Here is a 12,232-nt window from a genome sequence, read left to right as displayed (position 1 = left end):
GAGGCACACTGATCTAGGTTTTCGATCCATCCCGGGGCCACTAAGATGTATTTGGACCTGAGAAGAGATTATTGGTGGCCCTGTATGAAGAGGGATGTAGCATGGGTTGTTGAGAGGTGCTTGACCTGCCGCAGGGTTAAGGCCGAGCACCAGAGGCCGCATGGTAAGTTGCAGCCGTTGGAGGTTCCCGAGTGGAAGTGGGAACAGATTACCATGGATTCTATCACCAAATTGCCAAGGACTGCGAGGGGCGTCGATGCAATTTGGGTGATTGTGGACAGGTTGACGAAGAGCGCTCACTTCCTTGCTATCAGTGAGAGCTCCTCCGCTAAGAGGTTGGCAGAGTTGTACGTGAGGGAGGTGGTATCACGGCATGGAGTGCCGATCTCGATCGTCTCAGATCGAGATGTGCGTTTCACTTCCAGATTCTGGAAGAATTTTCATGAGGAGTTGGGTACGAGGCTGCATTTTAGTACTGCATACCACCCCCAGACAGATGGGCAGAGTGAGCGGACGATTCAGACGCTCGAGTACATGCTTCGGGCATGTGTGTTGGATTTCGGAGGGAGTTGGGACACATACTTGCCCTTGGCTGAGTTTTCCTATAACAACAGCCATCATTCGAGCATCGGTATGCCACCCTTTGAGCTGTTGTATGGGAGGAGGTGTCGGACTCCTATTTGCTGGGGTGAGGTCGGGCAGCGTGTGATGGGTAGTACAGAGATAGTACTTCAGACGACTGAGCAGATTCAGCAGGTCAGACAGAGGTTGTTGACCGCTCAGAGCCGCCAGAAGAGTTATGCGGACAGACGTCGCTCGGAGCTTGAGTTCCAGGTTGGTGATTTAGTACTCCTGAAGGTATCTCCTTGGAAGGGGGTGATCCGATTCAGGAAGAGGGGTAAGTTGGGACCTCGGTATATTGGTCCTTTCAGGGTGAATGCCAGGGTGGGCAGGGTAGCGTATCATTTGGAGCTACCTGCGGAGTTGAGAGAGATTCACGATACCTTCCACGTGTCTCAGTTAATGAAGTGTATTGCCGAAGAGTCGGCAGTGGTTCCACTAGAGGACATTCAGGTGGATGCGAGCCTAAACTATGTTGAGAGGCTAATCGTGATTCGTGATAGAAGGATCAAGACTTTGAGAAACAAGGAGGTGTCATTGGTTCAGGTCCAGTGGCAACATCGGAAGGGTTCCGAGATGACCTGGGAGCCAGAGTTACAGATGCGTGAGCAGCATCCAGAGTTGTTTGTGGAATGAGACTTCGAGGGCGAAGTCTGATTCTAGTGGGGGAGAATTGTAACATCCGGATTTCCAGGCATCTTAATTTATGAATTTATATTGAGTTTTGGAGAGGGACTCGGCGAGTAGGCGCTTAGACTTGCCGAGTAGAGCCGCGCATTGTTAGACTGGATTACTGACTGGACTCGGCGAGTCCATACGTGGACTCGGCGAGTCCACGCTGTTTAAATGAAACCCTAATTTCTTGGGTTTGGGACCTATTTAAAGGCTCTTATGGCCTTCAATGGCGGCTACCAGACCATAGAGAGAAACCCTAGAGTGCTTGAGCGTTTTGAGAGAGAAAGGAAGCCATTCTTGACCTTGGGAGTGTTGTTTAGCAAGAAGAAGGGGGTACTAGCCAAGAGGAAGCATAGGAGGTTGCTATTATGTGGATTTGGAGCTAAGATCTTCACATTTGAGGTAGTAATTCGACTCTCCTTCTGTTCTTATGATGATCATATGGATTTAGGGTTTCTTAGACCCTTTGTTGGTTAGATTTGATGTCCAAATAGCCCCTTCTGGTGATAAGGCTTTGGATCTGGATCCATAGAGGTCCAGAGAGCCTTATTCATCAAGCTTTATGAAGAACAACAGAGGTCATGGCCTTGGGTTAAGGTATTTGGGGCTAAATCATCATATATGGTCATATAAATGTTGCTTGTGCATCAAGATCGAGACTTTACGTGATTATAGTGGTTGGGAAGGCCAGATCTATGGATTAGAGGAACATATCTGACCTCAGGAGGTCATTTGAGTTGGTGCATGACATGAACTCGCCGAGTCCAAGGGCAGACTCGGCGAGTAGGGTTAGGGTTTCCCGTGAATCACTCAGTGAGTGACTTGCCGAGTTGGGGGAATGACTCAGTGAGTCAGAGGGGGAATAGAGGACTCGAGTTCACGACTGAACTCGCCGAGTCACATTTGTGCACTCGGCGAGTCGGGTCAAAGTTTGACCGTTGACTTTTATTGACTTTTAGGGTTTGGTCAACTTTAGGGTCTTTGAGCGATGAGAGGGGTAAAATGGTCTTTTACCCTTCTGAGAGTACTAAGAGGAGGAATAGTCTAGCCTTGAGAGATGTATTGATTCAGAGTGTTTATTTCATATGATTAGGCGGAGGCTAGACCCGACTTTACAGAGTTCGAGCTTTACCGAGTTACCCGAGGTGAGTCTTCTCACTATACTTTACCTAGAGTGGTAATTAGAGCTATGAGACAGAGTATTGTGTATGCTTTTGCATGATGTGATTTCTATGTGTTATAGGCTATGTATGTTATAGAGTTTTCAGAGTTAGGACCGGAAGGTCCACAGAGTTAGGGTCAGAGGATCCATAGAGTTAGGGCCAGAGGGCCCACAGAGTTATGGGACTGGAGGGTCCCACAGAGACACTTTGACCAGAGTGTCAAACAGAGTTATAGCCTCGAGTGGCTAATATGTGTTATGTGTGGTATTTTGGGGAACTCACTAAGCATTTATGCTTACAGTGTTGTGTTATGTGTCTCAGGTACCAGCGAGGATCGCGGGAAGGCGCCGGCTTGATCGGTACACACGCGGGGAGATTTTATTATGATCTTGGGATATGATGTTATGTGATACAATGGTGTTTTTATAACGATTATGAATGAAAACGTGTTCTATAAAATGTGAAAAATTGTTTTGAAAATTTGGGTGTTACACCATGTCATAAATGAAGATGACATACATTTTTGCGCATCATAATTTTAAATTTTTAAAAAAATATATTATTTGTAGATTTACTAATTTTCAAATTAAATTTGTATTTAATGTCTCATAATAGAAAATAAGATATCATATACAAAAAATACAATCCATTGCATAAAATTTAATGTCATACAAATAATCATTCCATGGAAAGATAAAACAAATCAATAGAAGTTGTAACAAAAATGTACAAACGAATTAGATACAAAAAATACAATCCATTGCCCCTTTGCTGATTCAAGATCAACCTGCAATTAGCTAACTAATCTTTACAAATTCACCCTTGTTTCTAATCATTTTCTTAAATACTTTACAAACACAATTCATCCATAGTACCTGAACTATAGCTGCAGCCTTGCTTCTTCTTCTTCTTCTAAACTCATCTCTTGCAACCATTGCTCTAAGCCTAGTCTGAATAGATACAACAGCTCCTTGTCAATTATGTGATAAAGACAACCAGAGAGTGGCAATACTCACAACAATAGCTGCAGAGAATGCATCTAGGTCCTACAAGATCATACAAATCACTATTTAAATACACACTACATATAAAGGTGTCAATATTCTGATTGCATGTTATCCTAGACAAAATTATAAGATATGAGCATAAATAGAAGAATAATTGGAAGTATATGTATACTTCTCGTTGGAGGCATTGACTTTCTGTCATTTTATAGCAATTTGTCTACTTAATATATAAAGACTCCAACAATAAATAGATATGTTATGTTACCTTGACGCATCTCTGCTGTCCAAAAGTATCCTCAAGTAGGAGCTTTCTTCATATTTGGAAGCCTCTCTGTTCCGCAAATCAATCAATCCACACACAACACAAGTGAAGTGGAGAAAGAATTACATCAAATTTAACAGTTAAAGACACCAATTTATGGTGAATGTCTTCATCAAATATGTAGTGCAACAAATGAAGAAGCGGTTTTGATGATTTCCACTTGCCACAATCATTCATTTCATTATTGAGGAAGAACGGGAGAGGAAATGGTGTGAGTATTATAAGAATTGCAATGCAAACATTTATGCCCCATTATGTGGAACAAAACTTCCGAAGTGTCATTGCAGTCATTACATAAGATCCAAAACTGCAATTTTCATATTTCTCCATTCACTTCTACTGTTTCAGTCTCTTCAAGATTCAAAATTCAAGAAACTCGTAATATAATACCTTCTTTTGTCTGTAATCTTCAGGCATCATAGTAGCTTCAATCTGAGAGTTACAAAACAAACCAACTTATAGAAATGAAAGATGATCAAGAATTTGTTGTTTAAAATTAAATTTTCACAGTCACAGATTCAATAGATGCACCTCTTCATCTAGTCTCTTCCACATCATAGACATATCCATTACTGATTTTGAGCATATGGGACAAGAGTGTCTATAATAAAAACCATTCAAATTTAGCTAAAATTTCACAAGATTTGGAAATGAACTAATTCAAGACAAGTTTAGATTGTCTTACTTATTACGCTTAATCATCTCGTGACACATTTTGAGTGCATTGTGTGCCCATATTTCATCACAGTTGTGTCTTTTAGCGAGTCAAATAGGTACTGTAAATGGGAGTGTTAAAACTTGCAAGTTTTTTTCAGAAACTGATAATGGTGATAAATAAATATAAAGGGGGAATGAAAAAGGAAAAACCTCATAACATATAGGACATTGATGCCACATTGAGTTTTCAACACATGAATGATTGTTGAGTAAGTGACAAATGTTAACAAAAAAATCTTAAAGTAAGAAAAAGGGGGTTATGAGTTTGGGCCTTTAATTAAGTGACAAATATTAACAATTGACTAATAACTTTTAAAATGAGAAAATAGAAGACTTTATTAAGGTTAGTAAAACAGATGGCTACATTCAAGTGACCATTTTTCTTATCAAGCTTCAAGTTTTTATGAGATGTATTGGAATAATTTAGAATTGAGGACAAAAATAGCCCTAGAGTTATTTTGGGAAACTTACAATTTGATAAAAAAAACTTTATTAGAAAAGGATTCTAATTCGTTTAGTACTTATAGGGTACGTGTTTAATGTTATAAATGAACTTTTTCAACTTCGAATAAACTCAACTGCAGCCTAAGGAAAATTCCCAGAATTGTTTTTTTCCTTCTTCCCCTGTTCATTTCTGTCCACATTGTTTTGTATTCTTCAGGAATCAAGTGAATTGATTCATGTATAAGCCTCATTCTAAGAGAATTAAAATGATCAAAATTATGCGAATAAACTAATTTAATTACAATAAAAACTCACCCAAATCAGTATGTTTCTGATCTTGTCTGTGGTTATGCCTAATTTCACCAAATCTTGAAACAGTTGGCTGATAAGGTGATCTTCCTGTAGCTGGCCAACACACCGAAGAATTTTATGATGAGGACCTCGTAACATCATCTGTTAATTGCTCAGAAAAAGCTGAAATGTTGAAGTTAGTTCTACAATAAGCCAAATGATAGCCACTGTGTGTTGAATTCGTTGTGGGTGATGATTGATCATGGTTATGATGATCATGATCCATTGAGGAAATTCATGATGATTCTAATTCAGGATCATAAAGATCTTCCAGTTTCTTCATTTTACACCTCTTTTCTTCACGAAATCTTTTGATGTTCAGTCTGGCATAAAAACACATAAAAACAAACAGTTGGTGTATACGATAAGTTTTTGGATACCAAAGAGAAAATCCTTAGGGGATTTTCACCTTTTTGAAAACAAATATTAAAATAGAGAGAACGATAATAGCGACAATGATACGAACTAAGTACACAGATTTATAATTTCTAGTAAATTCAGAAAAAAGTCGTTAAGTTCTTACTTTTCGCAAAGGAACCCTTATTCTTGAAACCTTCATAGCCATGTCATTCTCCCCATTTCGTTAAATTTTTCTCTAGTTAAATGTACAGAACAAAAGAAACGATAGTTAAGCAAACAGAAGAATGAGAGTTGTAGTGGTGTAGCTAGAAAAAAACATACATTTTGTGGTTTTAACAACCACATCTTCAAGAACAATGAAGGAGAAGATATGCTGGTGGTGAAACGAAGATGGTGGAATACAAGATGTAGAGAGAGAAAAAGAGGAGGTATGCGTTGAAGGTGTTGCTTTGGTGTGCTAGCGGTAGAGACGGAGGTGCGATGAGTGATTTGAGGTTTACAGGCGTGAGGTTCGGCGGTTGTGAATGGTCGATGGCTGTGTAGAGTTAGAGAGAATAAGGGATATGGAGAATGGGTCTTAGTAAATCATTCCCCTAGTCGATTTTGTGAAATAACAAGGCGGGGCATTCTAAATTTTAGGATTTTCATTTTCCCGCTGGTTCATAAAGAGCACGTTCCCTAAAAATTATAAAACGACATCTAATTTTAGGGCACGCAAAAATGCGTGCCCTAAATCCTTTAAATTTTTGAAGGGATGACATTTTCTTTACGATACCCACTATTGTGCATCGTAATTCAGTGCGTGTCGTAATTTGCGTGTCATTAAAAGTCTGTTTTCTAGTAGTGATGACAACTGATGATTGGGCCGCAGCCCCGAATAACGAAGAAATCCAAAATCGAGTGTTACAACTCTCCCCCAATGAAATTACATTCCGTCCTCGAAATCGCTCCTTACTAACACTTATATCAAAACAAACAACCGGAGGAACGCAACCGAAAATCCTGTGCATAAAATGACCTTCCCAAGACAAACAAACCCAAACCGAAACTTCCATCCTGAATAAAAATGAACCCTTAGCCCCCGAAGAAAACCACTCCTACCTTTCCGAAACCTGGAATCTACATTGGCCTAACTCCCCGACAGACCGCCCACACTGAAACATCACCAAACCAAGTCCTTATCGAATAACATACTAAGCATAACACTTCCAACCCTGATCATCTCGATGCAACCAACATAACAAATTCACTGACCATAACCAGATGCAAAACTCCCATACTTAATAAATGACTCAGAAAATCCTTCGAGTAGAAGATTTATCCCTGCAACGGTTAGACTCAAATGAGATCTCCGCAACAGAGTCAAATCAATTACTCTGAGTTTATTCAATCCCACTACAAGTGACTTAGCATTTACCGATCAACAAGCTACCCCACACACAAGAACCCAAATCACTACTACTTCCTGAAACATCACACTACCTCCTAGATGCCTTCCAATAGCGGTCGAGACCTCCCTGGTCCCAACTTGTCTGCCTACTATCTGAAATACCAGACTCCCGCCCGGTTGCTGAGCTAAAAGACACTCACACAGTCGCCCACATGACTTCTGAAAGAAAACCTAGACTGTCAATAATTACCCAAACCATCTCGACACCAAACCCGATGCTAAACTGAATGGTACATGACCACCTGTAGTCTTACTTCATACCCGGTCTCCAACGACCTACCAATTCCTGATTCCAAACCTGATGTGGCTCTCCCACAGCCTTGCGAACAGACCCACCCTGGCCTATACCATCTAAAGAAACCCATGAGCAATTCACAGATTTACCACAATCTCTCCGCCGCACAGGGACCGGTGAATGTTACGGGCCACCCCACAGTTTTACAACACTCCCACACTAATTGACCACTAGTAAATGCTACGGGACACCCCGCAGTCTTACAACACTTCAATACTCACTGCTAACTAGTAAATGCTACGGGCCACCCCGTAGTCGTACATCACTTCCACCTTACCACAACCGCCACCCAATGCCTTACCACTAATCTATCAATTCGAACACATCCAGAGTCGAGCATGTACTCAACCAAACATCCAAGCTGAACTCGGGTCATGAATGGAACCCCAACCTGGGTCCCCAAAAGGCCAACTATCAGACACCAAGAAGATGCGAACCAAATGTTGGGATGTTTCCCGAACTCCCAACTCACACAATCCTCAATCCAGACACCCACTTGGGTCGCCTTCCTCCCCGGCGGGGATGTGAAACTCATCCTAGTTTCACACCTGCTTCTGTTCCTAAATACCTGAACGATTCGCCCCCACTTTGATTCCACTAAGCTCTCACAGTACACAAGAATTGAAGGATTCCCAATCCTTCTTACCCTCCAATGATCGATCTACTGACAACCGACGCTTACTAATGCTAGTGTTCCATCACTAACCATCCCAAAAGACGGCACAACCCCTGAAGACCAGCTGAACAATTCCCGAATCCCAACAACACTGATAACCCATATGCTTAAAATGATATCACACTCGATTATTGAAGTCCAAAGGACGGATGCTCCAACCAAAACCCCAGCAACATACCACTTCCCTTGGCACCCCCAAAAGCCAATCCAAGCACAAATGCTAAAACCACTGAATCCTGGCGATACTAGAGAACTAACCTGCTCAATCTTGACCATAAACCTTCCACACAATGCCCCTGAACCGATCTCGACTACAAACCAAAATAACAACCAAACTCTCGAAACCCGCTATAAGAGAAACAACCCCTCACTAAATCACTAATGATTCATGGCATGCAAATGGCATATAACATTTCCTGAAGATATAACCAAACATAAAAAGAGAAATGAATCCAAAGATACGCTTACCCAAACCGATGCAAGATTCCAACAACATAATTACTAATAAAACCAAAAAGAAAGCACAAGATACATACCCGCAATGTCGCCTGCTAGAGTCCTGACCTCCCCTGTCTGACACTACAAAGCCCGACTCCTCTCTGTTGGGGCTCCTGGCCTACCCTCTCGTCCATCGGGGATCCTCAAAGTAGCCGGAGCAGGCGCACTCACTGCTCCTCCCATCAGCATCGGACGCCAACCTTCTTGTGGCCAACCTGTTCACAATGAAATTATAACGGGCTTTCCCCTTGAGGACAATCCCTGCTGACGTGACCAAGCTTACCACACTTGTAACAGCCCATACCCCTGGAACGATAAACTCCATCGTGCAGTTTCCCAAACGTGCTGCACTGACCCTGGCCCTGCTGGCCTCTCAAACACTGATCAGAAGTCTTGGGTCTCGTCCCATGACCCTCCACTATATGCACCTAATCTGGTCCTCTCTTCCCAAGGTGCTCCAAATCGATATCCCCCTATCGAGCTCTAGATATCATATCATTCAGGGTCTCGCACCCGGAAATACTCACAAACTCGCTGATATCATCCTGCAGCATATCATGATACCACACTTTCTTCATCTCCTCATATGCTGCATACTGTGGAACCAATAAAGCCCTCTCCCGGAACTTGGCAGTGATCTCTAATACAGTCTCAGTAGTCTGGCGGAGATCCAGAAACTCTCGTGCCAATTGCTGCACCTTAATTTCCTGTAAAAACTCAGATCGGAACTTGGTGGAGAAGTGATCCCATGACATAACATCAACAACATCATCACCCATCTCGCTACTAACCTTTTCCCACCAATCCCGATCCCGGTCCTTCAACAGGCAGGAAGCATATCTGACCTTCGCCTCCTCGGGGCAGAAACTCGTCTTGAACGCGTTAGCCATAACTGCTAACCACCTCCTACTAACAATGGCGTCCCTCTCCCCATGGAACGCAGGAGCTCCGCAAGCACGGAACTCCCAGAAAGAAAGAGTGTGAGCTCCAACGATAGCCATCACCTCAGCACGGAGCGCGCCCAAGCGCTCATCCAAAATCTCCGAAATACAACAAGAAATCTCCGATGAGATGAACTCCCGAATTTGCTTGCTAATCGGCTTAGCACATGCACCTGAGACGAAACCCGAACCAGAACATGAACCACCTCCCTAAGTGCTCATCTCCAAAGTGAAATACAACATGCCAAAGATCAAAACATACCCAAGAATCCTCCTCCCATAAGCTTCTTAGATTCTACAAGACTCTCCCTTATTCAAGTATGGATCCTGTGCTTTCAGTAGTACGGACCCAATACTACATTCCACACCTATCCATACCTTCCTCAATGATCACCCTGAATCCTCTAAGTTGCCTTCTCAAACCAATGCACCAAAACTCGCTAAACCGCACCACTAAACCCGTTGAAGCATATCCTAGGCTCTCCTAGGTTACCGACCTCACCCAGCCCTCAGCTGTTGAAGGACTCCCAACAATGTCAACTAGCTTCCTCATGAATATAGTCATATGCCACAGAGATCAGAAAATCCTTCGAGTAAAAGACTCAATCCTAGAACGGTTGGATTCAAACAAGAGCTGCGCAATATGGTCAAATCCATCACTCTAAGTTTATTTAACTTGTGCCACATGTGACTTAACATATTCACTTAGCAGTCAATTCATATCACTAAGAGTCCTACAAACCACAAAGCAAGCAACATGCAGGCAACGGAAAATCTAACCAACATACACTAATCAGGCCATTCTATCTGCTTATCAGAAATTCATACTAGCATGCGATTCTAAAGCTCATACAATCATGAATATAGTCATATGCCAACAATGTCAACTAGCTTCCTCATGAATATAGTCATATGCCACAGAGATCAGAAAATCCTTCGAGTAAAAGACTCAATCCTAGAACGGTTGGATTCAAACAAGAGCTGTGCAATATGGTCAAATCCATCACTCTAAGTTTATTTAACTTGTCCCACATGTGGCTTAACATATTCACTTAGCAGTCAATTCATATCACTAAGAGTCCCACAAACCACAAAGCAAGCAACATTCAGGCAACGAAAAATCTAACCAACATACACTAATCAGGCCATTCTATCTGCTTATCAGAAATTCATACTAGCGTGCGATTCTAAAGCTCATACAATCAGGCATATAAAGGCATTTCTCCTATCATATAATATTGAGTAGATCCTTAGCCCTAATCTAGCATGCAATTCTCATAATCATATCACATATCATAATAAACATGTATTGGTATTCTGGGAACCACTTACTTGAGCTCGGCCGATTACACGCATCACACCCCTTTCTTTGACTAGAAATGTCTTTTAATTAATTGTTAATTTTATAAAAAATTTCACCAAACCCTCAGTTTGAGTTCAGGCACACTCGAGAGTATGCCCGAATCCCTCAAACCAAGGCTCTGATACAAACTTGTAACATCCCGAAAATCAAGGGTAAAAATTTCATTTTTATTATAGTGAAAACACTAATGTAACTTTATCCAAACATTTAAAAGTATTTCAAAATAAAACAATTATCGGAGTTCATTCCCAAAATCACATGTTGCGAAAAACACGGGTGTATGCACTGCGATCAAGTCGGGTCCTTCCCTTTCGAACCGGAAGTACCTGAAACAATAAACCACAAACTGTAAGCACAAAGCTTAGTGAGTTCCTCAAATACCACATACCAAACATATCAAATGATCCATACATATCCAATCAATGAATAAAAGTGTTATGTGTAACCATAGTCTTGCCATTATGCCACGAACCACTTCATGGTCTTCCTTGCCAGGCCGGGGACCAAAACGCTGGGTCTTACAGACAAGTGCCAGGAGCCACGTTCTGGTTTTCCATGCAAGCATCACAAAGGCAACTAGCATACAATCTACAACTAATTAACCAATTATCTGCCAGAGTTAAGACCCTAGTCTTGCATACAGTTTGTCAGGATCCGCCTCCTGGTCTTTCATATAAAAGGCCAGGGGTTACCCCCGGGTCTTCCTACAATACATAAACAGGATGGGCCGACATTGGTGCCTTCGACCCATATAACAGTGAGGAGACTCACCTCGAATGCAGAAACTCACCGAAAGAAATCCCTAGTTGCTGCCCTGACGACTCCTCCGGGCTATCAATACCAAAATAACACCAAATTAGCAATTGGGTTACAAACTATGATCCATAATCCATACTAGGGGTGAAATGACCATTTTACCCCTCATCCAACATGAACCAAAACTAAGGCCAAAGCCCAAAACCAAAAAGGCCCAAAACTACAAGATCCATAAAGGCCCACTAATGGCCCAATTTACCAAATTGGGCCCAACCCCATATGGGCCTTATCCTAAAGCCCAATAATTCCTTAGCCAACAATAAATCTCAGTTGGCCCAAAAGGCCGAAAGCAACAAAGTGGCCCAAGGATGCGAAGCCCAAAACGCAACAAACCCAAAACCCATCTGAACGTCGAACGCAGGGCGTACGCTCAGCAACGTTGGGCGTACTCGACGAATTACAGATCACGACCAAAAGAAGGTACGCTAGGCGTACCATCATTTACGCGGGGCGTAACCAAGATTTTTCCAAATCTCAAAACACGTCTTAATCCTTTAAGTCCTCGCGTGAAAACCTCATAAGACCTTCAAACT

General features: G+C 42.0%; 1 long non-coding RNA gene across 1 annotated transcript; it reads right to left on the bottom strand.

The window, feature by feature from the left end:
* Positions 1–4,176: 4,176 nt before the first annotated feature.
* LOC145128780 (uncharacterized) lies at positions 4,177–4,499 on the bottom strand. Its single transcript, XR_013717098.1, has 3 exons — positions 4,474–4,499; positions 4,320–4,389; positions 4,177–4,220 (listed from the first exon to the last, which is right to left on the bottom strand). It is a non-coding gene; the product is annotated as an uncharacterized LOC145128780 (long non-coding RNA).
* Between the last annotated feature and the right edge of the window lie 7,733 nt (positions 4,500–12,232).

Source organism: Lactuca virosa, chromosome 8 (genome assembly GCF_052849685.1).
Source record: "Lactuca virosa cultivar CGN04683 chromosome 8, Lactuca_virosa_CGN04683_v6, whole genome shotgun sequence".
Classification (NCBI taxonomy): domain Eukaryota; kingdom Viridiplantae; phylum Streptophyta; class Magnoliopsida; order Asterales; family Asteraceae; genus Lactuca; species Lactuca virosa.
This window is presented reverse-complemented; position numbering and strand designations above follow the sequence as displayed.